Raw genomic sequence first — 17015 nt, 5'->3', positions numbered from 1 at the left:
AAAAAAAAAAAAAAAAAAAAAGAGCTGATTTTAACATAGAGACTCTGTAACTAATCTTTTCAGAAGCTGAAAGAATAAAGGAGGAATGAAGACAGTGGGCTGTCCCCTTAAAAATAATTTGTCATTCAAGAGGTAAAAAGTTAGGTTCTTTGTCTTCCTACCCCAAAGTTACTACATTTCAAAATTAAAAAGAAATATTAATCAGTCCTTGAGGATTGTATCATAATTATTGCCATTAAAAAATTGAAACAACAATGGATTGTTAATTTTACTTTTTTTTCTTATACTTGCTATTATTGATATATTCAAACAATTGTACTTTTTCCTGAGAATCAGCTTTTCTTGCCTTTTTGTTTATTTAACCATGAAAATTGGTTTACATCCATTAAGTAAGAGCTTTAAAGGGCTTTTATTCCAAAATCTAGTTGAGATCAGATCAAGTCATGGGTGCAAATATAAGACTTTGACAAGACTTTGAGAAATTTGAGGTGGCCCTTATAGCTTCTCAGCTAGACAGAAGGCTTCAAAAAGTTAAAGCCATTGTCTCATAATCTTCACTTTTTGGCCAAAAGTAGAAATGATCCTGGATCAAAAATGTATACAGGTGTGGCTTTTGTCTAATGGAGTGGATTATAGTCTAATATGCAGGAAGCCAACAAAACTTTTAAAGGAATTGCACTATCTTGGACTGAAAAGGGTAGAGATTGTTGAAAATGAAAAGAGAACTCTTGGCCCCCAACCTTCTATGGAGAGAAAGCAGTCCTACAGAGCTGCTCAGATGCAAATATGAGCCATTTTTCAAGAAGAAGAATGACTCAGAGGGCCTAAAATTGCAGAGGGAAGAGTCAAAAACCCTGGAGAACTATTCTCAAGGAGTCAAACTGGGTTCTAATCAGCAACATTCCCTACCCTCAGAGCGTGGTAGATGCAGAATGGGCATTGCTTTCAATATGTGATTCAGTATGTAATTACAGTACAAACAGAACAAAACACTTAGTAAAGTAGAAATAGATGGGAATTTCCAAAGCCTAATAAAAAATTTTCATAAAAATCTAGGACAAACATCATCTTAAATAAGGTAACAATAGAAGTAATCCCTTAAAAATAGTGAACAAATCAAGTATGTCCACTATACCACCACATTTATTCTATGTTTTGTTGGAGGCCCGAGGTAGTATAAGAAGAAATAAAAAATATATTAGGGGCATAGGATAGGAAAGCGAAATTTATTTGGAGATAATTTTTATCATTCACGTAGAAAATGCAAAAGGTTCCATAAATCTAGCAAAAAGACAGTATATAAGAAGTCAGCATTTCACCTGGAAAACAAAAATAAAGAGAAGACACTATTTGCAATAGTGTAAATACCATTTAGAAGAATATATGTCTAGCACAAGATGCATGAAATGTCTACAGGAAAAATACAAAAATTATAGAACTATTAAAAATAGCTGAAAACCTGCAAAGGTATACTATATTTATAATTAGGAAAACTTAATATTGTAATAAATGTCCATTTTTCCTTATTAGATCTATAGATTTAATGTAATTCCAATAGAAAGTTCTATAGAGTCATTTTTTTTATTGGAGTATAGTTGATTTACAGTGTTGTGTTTTAGGTGTACAGCAAAGTGAATCAATTGTACATATACATATATCTACTCTTTTTTAGATTCTTTTCTTATATAGACCATTACAGAGTATGGAGAAGAGTTCCCTGTACTATACAGTAGGTTTTATATATGATAATATGTATATGTCAATCCCAATCTCCAAATTTATCCCTCCCCCTTCACTTACCCCTGATAACCATAGGTTTGTTTTCTACATTTGTGATGGCTATTTCTGTTTTGTAGATAAGTTCATTTGTACCCTGTTTTTTTTTGAGATTCCATATATAAGTGATATCTTATGATATTTGACTTTGTTTGACTTACTTCAGTCAATATGACAATCTCTAGGTCCATCCATGTTGCTGCAAATGGCATTATTTCATTCTTTTTTATGGCTGAGTAATATTCCATTGTATATATGTACCACATCTTCTTTATCCATTCCTCTGTTGGTGGACACTTACGTTGCCTATGTTATAGAGTCATTTTTAATGGAACTTGTTCAGATTATTATAAAATGTATATAAAAAGTGCCAGTAAATTGCCAGGGCTCATTTGAATAATTGCAGGATGGGTGACTTGTCCCACAAGATTTTTTTTTCTATTTTTATTTATTTAAGGAACCTCCATATTGTTCTCCACAGTGGCTGTATCAATTTACATTTCTACCAGCAGTGCAAGAGGGTTCCCTTTTCTCCACACCCTCTCCAGCATTTATTGTTTCTAGATTTTTTGATGATGGCCATTCTGACTGGTGTGAGATGATATCTCATTGTAGTTTTGATTTGCATTTCTCTAATGATTAATGATGTTGAGCATTCTTTCATGTGTTTGTTGGCAGTCTGTATATCTTCTTTGGAGAAATGTCTATTTAGGTCTTCTGCCCATTTTTGTATTGGGTTGTTTGTTTTTTTTGTTATTGAGCTGCATGAGCTGCTTATAAATTTCGGAGATTAATCCTTTGTCAGTTGCTTCATCCATAAGATATTTTGAAGTCATAATAATCGAGATATAGGGCCTGCCCCAGTCCCAGCTGCCCTGCCAATGGGACTTTGGGCACAGTGCTCCCCAGGGATTGCCCTGCTGTCTCAGACCTGTTTCAGCTCCAGCTGTCCAACTGAAGCAGCCTCAGGCATAGTGCTCCCTAGGGAGAGCTTCTGGCCAGGGTTCACTGTAGCCCCAGCCGCCCCACCAAGGGGGGCCTTGGGGACATTGCTCCCTAAAGACTGCCCCCACAGCCCATGCCTGCTCCAGCTGGCCTGCCAAAGCCACCAGGCACAAGCAGTCTACACAGGGAATATTCCCACACAAGGCTACTCCTTAAAGACCCAGAAAGGTAGCTTTTTCACCTGATTCATAGAGACAAAAACTGAGTGTCAAACAAAATGAGACAGAGGAATATGTTCCAAATGAAAGAACAAACTAAAACCCCAGAAAAAACCCCGGAATGAAACAGATAATTTACCTGATAAAGGATTCAAAGAAATGGTTATAAGGATGCTCATTGAACTCAGGAGAAGAATAAGGATCTCAGAACATCAGCAAGAACTCAGAAAATATAAGAAAACTAATCAGAAATTAAGAATACAATAACTGAAATAAAAAATACACTAGAGGGAATCAGCAGCAGATTAGATGATACAAAAGAATGGATGAGCAATCTGTAAGAAATGATAGTGATAATAACCTAATCAACACAGCAAAAAGAACAGAGAATTTTTTAAGAAGAGAGGTTAAGTGACCTCTAGGACAACATGAAGCATACTAGCATCTGCACTATAAGGGTCCCAGAAGGAGAAGTGAGAAAGAAAAGGACAGAAAATTTATTTGAAGAAATAATGGCTAAAAACTTCACTAACCTGGAGAAGAAAACAGACATCTGGTTATAGGAAGCACAGGGCATCCAAAACAAGATGAACCCAAAGAGATCCACACCAAAACATGCTATAATTAAAATTGCAAAAGTTAAAGAGAGAATCTTATAGGTAGCAACAGAAAATTAATCACATACGAGGGAAACCCATAAGACAGTCACCTGATTTTTCAGCAGAAACTTTTTTAAAAAATTTATTTTAATTATTTATTTTTGGCTGCGTTGGGTCTTCATTGCGGCTTCTCTTGTTGCAGATCACGGGCTGTAGGCGCGTGGGCTTCAGTAGTGGCACACGGGCTCAGTAGTTGTGGCTTGGACTCTAGAGCACAGGCTCAGTAGTTGTGACACACAGGTTTAGTTGCTCTGTGGCATGTGAAATCTTCCTGGACCAGGGCTCAAACCTGTGTCCCCTGCATCGGCAGGCAGATTCTTAACCACTGCACCACCAGGGAAGCCCTCAGCAGAAACTTTACAGGCCAGAAGGGAGTGGCACTTTTTCCTAAACCTGAACATTCTTTGCCTTATGGCACAGAAATTACACTCCTAAATATAAAACCAAAAAACCCACCTCAGGGCAATATAAGGGTAGGAGATTAAGAAGTACAAACTATTATGTGTAAAATAAACTACAAAGATATATTGTACAACACAGGGAATATAGCCTATATTTTATAATAACTAAATGGAATATAACCTTTAAAAATTGTGAATCACTATATTTACACCCATAACTCATATAATACTGTACATCAACTATATGGCAATAAAAACAAAATGAAAAAAAGCCACCCCGTATGTACAACAAAAGATACGTACAAGGATATTCATAGCAGCACGATTGACAATAGCAAAAACTTAGAATAATTCAAATGCCAATGAATAATTGTGATATATCACACAGTAGACCATTTATAATAGTAAAAATGTAAGTTCTAAGCAACTGTACAAGTGAGTTTAGGAAAAATATTAAGTTAAGAAAGCAATTCCCCAAATATTAGATATAATTTAATACAGTTAGAAATAAAATATGACTGTTCAGAGAATACATAGATGTAATAAGAGAGTGTAAAAAGGGATAATAAATATGGAATTCAGAATGATGTTACTTTAAACTGAGGTAAGTAGGAAAATGAGATACATAGAATAAATAAAAATATATTTTAAAAATAGAGAAATACATTAAATTGACTGCCATTTCATCCAGTGAGAGTGAACAAGACATTGAACATATAAAATGATGAACCCATAATGGGTATCAGTTCCCCAGAACTTCCCATGCTGTGAGAATCCAGCCTAACTGAATGTGATTCTAGTCTATAAGAATAAATAGCTTTCTTATGACATGGCATCTTAACTCAAAACAAGTGCCTCTGCTGGGACTCAACTGGAGAACCAGCCCCTGGAGGAAATACTGTATTTACTGAGCAATGGCATCTCATCATCCAACATGACACTTTCCTAAGATGTACTGAGAATAATTTTACTACGCATAATTTTCATTTTATTAGATTATTAACATGTACACTCACATGATAGTTTAACTTTTGTGTAAACTAACATTTTTTTCCCTTTATCTTTTCAGTTTTCTTTACCAAACATTAAATTAGCAGATTGTTGTAATTTGTTATAGCTGCCTAAGCTGATTAATAAACATATCAACCATTGTCTCAACTCTTCTTTCTTCTTGTGTCTCAGAACTCTCATCTGGTAATCTCTTTTCTTCTGGCAGAAGTATATGTTTAAATTATCTTTTAATGAGAATCGTGTGAAACACAAATTCTGTTTGTTTGAAAATTTATTTTTCCCCACATGGAATTTTGAAAGATAATTTTGTTGGATATAGACTTTGAAATTGGCAAATACTTCTCTTAGCACATTGAAGGATGTCATTCCTCTGATACATAGCTTCCAACTGATACTTTTAAAATAATTTATTTGTAGCTATATTTTATATATTAAATTTTTTTTTACAGTTTTAATGTATGCATAAGTACAGGTTTATTTTGTTTTTCACCCTTCGAAAACTGGGCTTCTTAACTGTAGGTTCAGAAAAATCCTCAGCCATTATTTCTTCAAATAATACCTCTGCTCCATTTCCTCTCTTTCTCCTTCTGGAACTACTTCCAGTTCATAACCACTGACAAACATTCTCTCCTTGACCAAACTCTAATCAAGCTCCTCTGAGCTCTTTCCCAATTAGGTCCCATCTTTGGGCATGTCCTCAAAAGCCCCATTTTAACAAGAATCCTGCTAAGTCAGTTTAGCCAGAATCCCCCACCCTCGATATCTGATCCCTCTCAATATCCAACCAAATTCCACATCGCCCACCATCTCCCAGGTCTGATGATGCTGGCCGGTCTTCAGCTAGAATCCTGCTAGATCAGTTTAGCCAGAATCCTCCCTTACTCCTGATGTTTCCTCTTAGTAATTTTCTACCCTCACACGCACACACACACACCCCTTACACAAACACACACACACATGCACGTGCATGCTCTGCTCCTTAGCTATGAATCCCCATTTTTCCTTGTATTTGAAATTGAGCACAATCTCTCTCCCCTATTGCAAAACCCCGTTACAGTAGTCCTTATACCTATTATGGTGGTCCTGAATAAAATCTGCCTTACTATTTTAATGTGGCAGTGTGATATTATCTTTAACATCATCTGTGTAGTGTGAATTTTGGTAGCAATATATGTAAGGAGCAGCTTATGGTTATGGATTCTAAAAAGAGATTTTTTTATCTCCTATACTCAGTGCCAGCGTTTGAAACAAGCAATTTTCTTTAAGGGTAAAATTTACCACTAAGCTGTAGGTGTAATCCCTGCATCTCATTTTATAGTGGCAATCTTCTTTTACACACCTCAGTTTGGGTGAGCCCTGGGCTTGGTCTCTTAACCTCTGAACTCTGAAATGCTTCACAACTTCAGCTCAAATTAACCCATTTTGGCAAATGTCCTAAGGAGAAAAAAAATCGGCTTTCATGTATACTTTTATCAGCAGCATCTGATTATTACTTGATTTTTGGTCAGTTCTTAGATACATTAAGATGATTAAAAAATATATTTTATTTTTCATTTTCAGTTACATACAGTGGTTAGGTCTGTCCAGAGAATGTGCTGCCATTCTGTTGGACAAGCATCCATAATGATAACTTGGGGACAGAAAATTGTCTTATTGTTTGAGTCTTTGAGGTAGAGAGCATATCTGTAGGATTTATATGAAATACCAAATATGTGACTCTGTAGAAGTAATATTTTGTGTAATATAATTTCATGTGGTTTAACTCCTCACATATGTAGACCTTGTCTTTGCTTTTGCATCTCATACTCTTTTTTTTTTTTTTATCAGTGTTTTGGGTATTTTACTGCTCTTAATCCACTCCACTTAAATATAAGGGGAAAGTAAAAAGCAACAAAGAGTAGCACTTACCAGCTTAGACTCTAGGTGTCTTGGATTTTCTACTTACTAGCTGTGAGATTTGGGAAGTTATTCATCTCTATATACCTCATTTTCTTCATCTGTAAGAAAGAACAGAATAATAATGATATCTAAGCCGTAGGGTTTTTCTGAGGATTAAATGGGTTAATACGATTAATGTTTTCAGAATAATGCATGGCACATAGTAAGTGCTATGTAAATATATAATGTCATTTTTACAAAGAAGAGCATTTAAACCCCCAAAATGTATTTCTCTAAACTTTAAGACTTAAAAGGCAAGGAAAAATGTAAACTAATAAACTTACTGGTTTATCCTTAGATTTTATTATTCATGGCTTCTCTTCCCAATAACAAACACAATCAGAAGTTAGTTACTGGAAACTATCTTGCATTTGTTTTTAGACTCTTCTCTGGTCATTAACATAAAGAGTCATCATGATTTTGTATTGGAGGTGCTATTGGTGGTTATTTCATTATGGAGCTTCCAAATGTGGAGATTGCTTTTAAAACATCCCTGACAAATACTCACTAAACCTCAAATTTGCTGTAACACTTCAAGAAATGGGAAAAACTCTGCTTTTAAGGCAGTCCACCCTATGGTTGCTGGATAGCTGTAATTTTTATGAAGTTCTGCTTCATCTTGTATCAAACATAACACTCCCTTTAACATCTGTGCAATGTATTTTGTTCTGCCACCTAAATAATGTGTGTACTCCATATTGTGTCAAAAAGGAAACATATCACTTCCTCTGCAAATAAATGAATCGACCATTTTAAAAGCACAAGCTCATTGGGAAAAATAGGCATTTAAATATTAAAATAGGCATTTAAAATATTCCCCTTCTTCAACTTCCTGCTTACTTTTAAAATATGTATTAAGTAACCTTTTTGTGGTAATCATTTTGTGATATATGAGTATGTCAAATCACCACATTGTACACCTTAAGCTTACACAATGTTATATGTCAACTGTATCTCAATAAAGCCGAAGTAAATAAATAAAGATTTTTAAAGTGGAAAATAAAATATATCTTTCCTCTCATTCCTTCCTGTCTCCTGCCGTCTTCCCCTCCTTTCCTTATTCCCACAGCAGCCCTTAGAAGATATGTATTATACATCTGCAAATCTTTCCTTCTTTACAATTTCTTTCAAGCCTTAGCTTTATAGTGTGGTTTCACAACTAATTGCCATTCTGCCCATTTCTTTCATCACTTGAATTTTCCAATTAAATCTTCACATGCAGCTCAAAGTACTGTGGAAAACGCCAATCTCATTTCCTCCGCTGCTTTAGCTGCCATGATGCTGGACACTATAAACCGTCACTTAGCTTTTATTTACCTAATGTAGGTTGTACAATGAGCTTGAGGTCCTTCAAAGTCCTCAAGGGCCTTTGCATCAATTGCTTTTAATTAAGGACTACAACTTTCATACTGAAATTGTACAATTGAATATTTAGCCTGAAGTCAGGGTTTTATATTTATTCCTATTGAATTTTATCTTATTAATTCTGTCTATAATTTGGGCCTGTAAGGATGTTTCCATCTTGATTTGACAATTCTTCCCAAGATGTGCCAACAGGAAATTTGAAAAGTCTTGACTTCCATTGCTTTGTCCACGTTATTGAGCAAGTTCTTCAAATATCCTTTTAAAACCACCTTCAAAATACCAGCGTACTGATAAACATTATTTCAGTACATTTACTTAACCTATTATGTCTCCCCAAACTCTGTTACTATGTGAAAACATTTTCCATGCTTTCAATAAAGATGTATTGAAAGGCTTCACATGTATAGTGTTCATCCAACCTGCCAATCTGGAAACTACTCTCAAAACACAAGCTATTTAAATTTTCCATGACATTCTAAGTCAATTCATCCTCATTCCTAGAAAATATGTCTTTATTTAAATGTTCCAAGCCATCTGTACAAAAATCTTTTCTAGAATTTTTCCAAAGTATAATTTAAATGTATTTAACAGTAGCATATGAAATCCCCATTTCCATGTCTGAAAATCTGGAACAAGATGTGCTAGTGTTTAGATCTGGCAGATCTCCTATCCTCAGTGGATTCCCAAAACTTACTGAAAATGCTTTATGTTCATTCACATCTGATGAGTATATTTTCTCAGTACCCTATAACTTAATTCCTCTGAATACAAGTGCTTTGAATTTATTTAGGAAGGTACACTATCTCACTGTCTCATTTGGTATGTCATCTTTTAGTCACTCTATAATCTTCATAAAATCTGTTCCACTCCTTCTAGTTTGAAGATAATTCTGCCAGATGGAAGCAAACACATCTTGTATAGTACTACTGTTTTTTCTCATCTGTCTTCACCAACTTTATGGAAAATTGAGTTCATCCCTTCTATTTTTATTTTATTTACTTTATTCATATATTTACAAAATTGTTTTTAGTCTTCTTAGTTTTTTCTTCAAAGCTGCAATACATTGTGGCAATTGGTCTAGTGAATTTCAGCCTCTAACATTGGTGTTGCTCTTTGATCATGTGCCCTCTGTTTTCTAATTCTTTAAATCTTAGTTTATCGCAGTTTTCTTATTTTGATATTTTTAAAATTAATTGGCTGCTTTCTTGTCCTCATGTATATTTTGTAAAACTTTTTTTTTTTTTTTTTGCGGTATGCGGGCCTCTCACTGTTGTGGCCTCTCCCGTTGCGGGGCACAGGCTCCGGACGCGCAGGCCCAGCGGCCATGGCTCACGGGCCCAGCCGCTCCGCGGCATGTGGGATCTTCCCAGTCCGGGGCACGAACCCGCGTCCCCTGCATCGGCAGGCGGACTCTCAACCACTGCGCCACCAGGGAAGCCCTGTAAAACTTTATTTGAAGCCTTTCCCATCTTTAGTCATAGAATTTCTTGTCATGAGATAAAACATAGCTTTTCTCATATTAAAAATTAATCTGATTTTCTAAGGCCTGGCATCTGTGTACCTATATGAATATAATTACTCAGTTCCTTTATTATTGGAATCATCAAAATTTTATCTTAATTTTCTTCCAGACTTGCTATTCTTATTATTAGCCATTTCTTCTTTAACTCCAGAAACAAATCCAGGTTAATAAAAATCCTTGCTCCTTCTTCTAGCTTCTGATATCACTTTTGGCAGAAGATTACCATTAGATGTCCAGATAGTTGATATTTTTTAAATCTCAGATTTGTTTTGCTGCTATAATTATTCACATTTTCTATGTGTCTAGAATATCTGTAGCATATTAATTTCCCCCAAAATATTACTCCTTTCTTCCTCAGTGTTAACTTGCCTGTAGGCTATGAGCCCCCAAGTCTTGAATTTTTGTATAGATAAATGTAATTTTTTTTCCATTGCTAAGTGCTTTTATTGAAAAGAATAAACATTTAGCATATATTTCTATAGAAATACCGATTTTTATCTGACAGTGTGATTATTTTTAACTTCTAATGCCTGTGTGTTTCTGGTTCTCATATTCAAGCCATAAATAGTACTACAAAAGTCTCAAGTATACTCATAAGAACATATAAATTTTGTTAATTTAAAAACAAGCTTATTTCATCATATACATTCTTTGCAGTGAGACATAGATATATATCTATGACATAAGTACTGTATGTATATGTATCTGTGGCACATGTCTAACATAAACATACCTGAGTATTGTTCCTGACCATCATCTTTAGTTTCCTGCCGACAATTACTGAAATATTTTCCACATTTTTTTTTCTTATTACAATACAGCTTTGTCCTACATAGTATATATGGTTGCTCGGTATAATTTAGGATTGTGTTCTCTTGGTTTCAAATTTCACTTTGATGCTTTAAAAAAGTTCAGTCTATTACCTACCAAAAATATTCATACTGATTTTCTAAAGAGCACTTTCATCTTGGCTATAGACCACCATTTAATATTTATCTATGAAACAACCTTGTCTACAATGTCAAATATGTATTTTAAAGACCACTGATTCAACAAATATGCAGTAGGTTCTGGGGATGAAGTGAAGATTAACAAGGTCCCTACGCTCATGGAACTCATACTTCTGTGAGGGAGACAGGCAGCAAATAACTAAACACACAAAGCAATTACTGAATTTGATCAGAGCCATAAAGGAAATATGCAAGGTGATGTGGAAAGGAAGAAACTGGAAAAGGGCAAATTATATTAGAGAGGGATAGGACTGCCAGAATGGATCTCAAGTAGAAGAAAAGAAAAATAGTTTTTCTTATTCTACTCTGTTCTTGATTCTACTCTGTTTCCTTTCAATGATTTTAAAGAGACTAGGGATACATTTGTTCCCATACAAGTCACCTAAAGTCAAAGGGTTTGAAAATTTCGGGGAGGGTTCTTGAATATGTTAATAATGAAGACAACAATCATCATTACTGTATCTATATCTACTTCCATATCCACGTTAGAGACTCACTGACAATGAAAACCCATGTTTTCTCCATGGGGCTGTTAAAAGTAACATTTTTACATGTGACTGTTTGTTCATCTTAAGGTTATATTGGATACTTGATGCTGTTATTTCCTCAGATAATCCATATTTATAGTTCTGTTCAGTGGGTAAAAATACAGCTCAAATGGTGGTATTTTCTTCCTCTTTTCTTCTCTTTTATCTTATTTCTATCATCAGCCTCTTGACACTTCACTGCCTTTTTTCTTTTTCGAAAATCTCTTCCGCCTTGTATAATAAAATTCTTCATCTTTATTGAAAAGTGAAGGATAGATAGGTGTACCTCAAGGTCACTGATTATATTCACAGATATTTAGTGATTCTCACCTCAATCTAGTATGGGGGGCTCACGAAGCAACGTCTGTACCTCTGCTTCTATGCATTCCAATCCTCTAAAGAACAACCAGTCAAGTGACTGAATCAGGGCTAATATGGGTCTTCCAATTCAAAGTTGTGTGTTCATTTCAACACACGACAGAACGAAGTGGAGATTTGGTAAGTTTCCAGTTTAGCAGACTGTGTACTGAAACTTGATGTTTGAAATCCCCCAAACTTACTTTGGGTTCTTATTCATTAGGTTGTAGACAAATTGATTAAGTGGGTGATTTCCAAATTTTATAAATTTTGTGGAACGTGAAAAAAGTTCAAGGCAAAAAAGGACACAACATGTAATATTTAGGAGAGTAAACTTGGACATCTGATGAAAGTTCTCAAATTATGGTTCAGCAAATTATGACATCAAGCAGTCAAGATGATTATAAATTAAAAGACTTAATTATCTTTCTTAAGATGTCAACTCTTTTAGATTTCACATTTCTTACCATATATTTGTTAAATATTTCTGGAGGTGAATGTGTCATGTGGACCTGTGCATATCAAACCCAAAACCATGTTGATTTTTCCCAATTTATTAATATTATAGAGAACTCATTCAAAATTGAACTCATGATATTTTAGTAGCAGAAATACGAAGTTCTTTAGATCCTGAAATGGTCATTTCCCTCCTATGATAAGCACTAAGTAAATTTATCCTTTTATGGCTTTGGAAATCTGGCATAAAATCTTGATGGCTATGGTATGTTTTTCTATGATGTATATTATTTTCTCAGGTTGTTTCTAGCTTATTTGTAGGGAATTTTAATCATAAATACAACTTTCAGTGAAATAATAAAGTAGGTTATTCTTGACATATTAACAATTTGTGGCCTCTCCTGCTGCGGAGCGCAGGCTCAGCGGCCACGGCTCAAGGGCCCAGCTGCTCCGCGGCTTGCGGGATCCTCCGGTACCGGGGCACGAGCCCCTGTCCCCTGCATCGGCAGGCAGACTCTCAACCTCTGCGCCACCAGGGAAGCCCTAAAATTGTATTTTTAAAATTAAATAGTTAATTACTTTTGCCTAGAGGTTTCCCACCTTTTCAGAAAGTCAGGCATTATGACAGGCAAATATATGCCTGAAGAAAATTGATTTGTTATTTGATTTATATGCCATTATCTCTTTAAATTTCCCCATTTTAAAATAGCAAAACAGCACATCAAGATAAGTAGTGTTCAAACTAACTGCATGTCAGATTGCTTACTGGAAAAGAGAGGATAACTAAAAGCTCTTCTGTCATTTTGAGAGGCACAATATGCAGGCAACCTTTCTACAGGACACTGTTTGCAAGTATGTAAGGGCAGATCGTGTGAACTCTCTTTTAACTTCATTTTCCTTGGTTCCTGTGAGTCAAAAAGCACAAATGTATTGGGATCACTGGGCCAGTAGGTACACTGAACTGTAAGGTTTCTTTCTGAGTTCTGAGAGTTTTCTCAACATTGAATTAAATGCCAGTAAACAACCACATGTGTGTATTTAGCTCTGTAACCTTTAGAATGTTTTATTATTATATAACTAGTTAATGATACATGTTCATTAAGAAAATTAGAAAATATATTGAAAGCAAAATGAAAACAATTTAAAAGCTCATAGTTTTACCAATGAGATATATCATTTTGGTGTATATTCTTTTTCTATTTTATTAAGTATAATTTAGAATTTTTGCCTTAAAGTGTTTTTTTTCCTTTATTCTGTCTTGCTTCTCTTTTTCTCTATCACTAAAAACATCTCCTCCATGTAAAAATATTTTTAAAGTATCTAAATGCTGGTATGAAAATGATGTTTAATGGTCAATGACAGAACCTAAAACATTTTTTAAAACTACCTAATGGTGACAACACTTGCTGAAAATATATTTAAGAATTACTCTTTAGAAACTTTCTAGAAATAGGAGCAATCAAAAGTCCATGTACTCAATTTATTCATCATGTTTGAGTCAGTAACCTTAGGAAACCTTTCTGAAATTAATTGATCTAAGTCTTTAACAGTTCAAATATGTCAAATTGATGATGGTGGTGATGGTAACAAATCATTCTCAATTCCACTAGGCATGAAATGTAAATGGGTATGTAGTGTGCTTATTTTCCTTATAAATAATAAATGTATTCCTTTGTAATACAGTCATCGATATGGGGCCCTCCATTGCCCACTAAGTACGCAAAAGGTTTTTTGACCCAGAAGGCCTAATAGCCAATAAGCATAATTTGTGTTCTGCTGGCCAGATTGCTTCATGAACATTCAATTGATTTCCTTAAATCAAAGCTTGATGAGTTATCAGAAATATGAAAAAATGAACACCTTCATGCATTTATAAGCTAGATTTTGAAATAGAACATTATCTGCACTCCACAAACTCCCTGTCCCTTCTTAGTCACTAATAACCCTTCTCCATTCCTCAAGTTTATTCTTGTATTTTGACATCTGACACCAAAGATTAGTTCTAAACGTTATATCAATAAAATCATATGGTGTATTTTTTTTGTCTGACCTCTTTTGCTTATATCATATGTGTGAGTTTTTCCAAATTGCTCCAAGTGGCAGCAGTCTATGCATTTTCATTACTGGATTGTATTCTATTTTATGAATGAATTCTAGTTTATTCATTCCAGTATGAATAATGCTGCTATGAATATTCTGGTATTTGTCTTTTTAACACACATGTACCTGTTTCTTTTGGCTGTTTAATTATGAATGAAATTGTCGGATTATGGTTTATGTTATATGTTCAACTTTAGATTCAGTCAAGCAGAATTGATAGTTAATTGTACTAATTTACATTTCCAGCAACAGTGTAGGAAATTTTCTGTTGCTTGATGTGTTTACTAATATTCTTCAGTATTTTAAAATTTTAGCCATTATAGTAGGCGTAAATGGGTATTTCATTTGGATTTTAATTATAATTCTTGATGACTAACTAGTTTGAGCACGTTTTCATGTGTTTATTGGCCATTTTATCATGTTCTTTTGTAAAGTATCTGTTCACATATTTTCCTCTTCTTTTATTGGATTGTCCATTTATTTTTCTTTTTTTTTTACATCTTCATTTTTTAGGTCTTCTGCCCATTTTTGGATTGAGTTGTTTGTTTTTTAGTTATCGAGCTACATGAGCTGCTTGTAAATTTTGGAGATTAATCCTTTGTCAGTTGCTTCATTTGCAAATATTTTCTCCCATTCTGAGGGTTATCTTTTGGTCTTGTTTATGGTTTCCTTTGCTGTGCAAAAGCTTTGAAGTTTCATTAGGTCCCATTTGTTTATTTTTGTTTTTATTTCCATTTCTCTAGGAGGTGGGTCAAAAAGGATCATGCTGTGATTTATGTCATAGAGTGTTCTGCCTATGTTTTCCTCTAAGAGTTTGATAGTTTCTGGCCTTACATTTAGGTCTTTAATCCATTTTGAGCTTATTTTTGTGTATGGTGTTAGGGAGTGATCTAATCTCATACTTTTACATGTACCTGTCCAGTTTTCCCAGCACCACTTACTGAAGAGGCTGTTCTTTCTCCACTGTACATTCCTGCCTCCTTTATAAAAGATAAGGTGACCATATGTGCGTGCGTTTATCTCTAGGCTTTCTATCCTTTTCCATTGATCTATCTTTCTGTTTTTGTGCCAGTACCATACTGTCCTGATTACTGTAGCTTTGTAGTATAGTGTGAAGTTAGGGACCCTGATTCCTCCAGCTCTGTGTGTTGGAAGATTTCTAATCACAGTTTCAATTTCAGTGCTTGTGATTGGTCTGTTCTTATTTTCTATTTCTTCCTGATTCAAACTTGGCAGGTTTTGCATTTCTAAGAATTTGTCCATTGCTTCCAGGTTGTCCATTTTACTGGCATAGAGTTGCTTGTAGTAATCTCTCAGGATCTTATGTATATTTTATTGATCTTTGCTATCGTTTCCTTCATTTCGTTTTCATTCATTTCTGATCTGATTTTTATGATTTCCTTCCTTCTGCTAACTTTGGGGTTTTTTTGTTCTTCTTTCTCTGATTCCTTTAGCTGCAAAGTTAGGTTGTTTATTCGAAATGTTTCCTGTTTCTTAAGGTGGGCTTGTACTGCTATAAACTTCCCTCTTAGAACTACTCTGGCTGCATCCCATATGTTTTTGGTCGTCGTGTCTCCATTGTCATTTGTTTCCAGGTATTTGTGGGTCTCTTGTAGACAGCATATATATGGGTCTTATTTTTGTATCCGTTCAGCCAATCTCTGTCTTTTGGTGGGAGCATTTAGTCGATTTACAGTTAAGGTAATTATCTATATGTATGTTCCTATTCCCATTTTCTTAACTGTTTTGGGTTTGTTATTGTAGATCTTTTCCTTCTCTTGTGTTTCTTGCCTAGAGAAGGTCCTTTAGCATTTGTTGTAAAGCTGGTTTGGTGGTGCTGAACTCTGTGAGCTTTTGCTCGTCTGTAAAGGTGTTAATTTTTCCATCAGATCTGAATGAGATCCTTGCTGTGTAGAGTAATCTTGGTTGCAGGTTTTTTTCCTTCATCACTTTAAATATGTCCTGCCAGTCCCTTCTGGCTTGCAGAGTTTCTGCTGAAAGATCAGCTGTTAACCTTATGGGGATTCCCTTGTGTGTTATTTGTTGTTTTTCCCTTGCTGCTTTTAATATGCTTTCTTTGTATTTAATTTTTGACAGTTTGATTAATATGTGTCTTGGCGTATTTCTCCTTGGATTTATCCTGTATGGGACTCCTGTATGGGACTCTCTGTGCTTCCTGGACTTGATTCCCATATTAGGGAAGTTTTCAACTATAATCTCTTCAAATATTTTCTCAGTCCCTTTCTTTTTCTCTTCTTCTTCTGGAACCCCTATAATTCGAATGTTGGTGCGTTTAATGTTGTCCCAGAGGTCTCTGAAACTGTGCTCAGTTCTTTTCATTCTTTTTTCTTTATTCTGCTCTGCAGTAGTTATTTCCACTATTTTATCTTCCAGGTCACTTATCCGTTCTTCTGCCTCAGTTATTCTGCTATTGATCCCATCTAGAGTATTTTTAATTTCATTTATTGTGTTGTTCATTGTTGTTTGTTTCATCTTTAGTTCTTCTAGGTCCTTGTTAAATGTTTCTTGCATTTTGTCTCTTCTATTTCCAAGATTTTGGATCATCTTTACTATCATTATTCTGAATTATTTTTCAGGTAGACTGGCTATTTCCTCTTCATTTGTTAGGTTTGATGGGTTTTTATCTTGCTCCGTCATCTGTGGTGTGTTTTTCTGTCTTCTCATTTTGCTTATCTTACTGTGTTTGGGGTCTCCTTTTTGCAGGCTGCA

The sequence above is a fragment of the Neophocaena asiaeorientalis genome, unplaced genomic scaffold (assembly GCF_003031525.2).
Source record: "Neophocaena asiaeorientalis asiaeorientalis breed wild unplaced genomic scaffold, Neophocaena_asiaeorientalis_V1.1 scaffold385, whole genome shotgun sequence".
Lineage (NCBI taxonomy): Eukaryota > Metazoa > Chordata > Mammalia > Artiodactyla > Phocoenidae > Neophocaena > Neophocaena asiaeorientalis.
Note: the sequence above shows the minus strand (reverse complement) of the source record.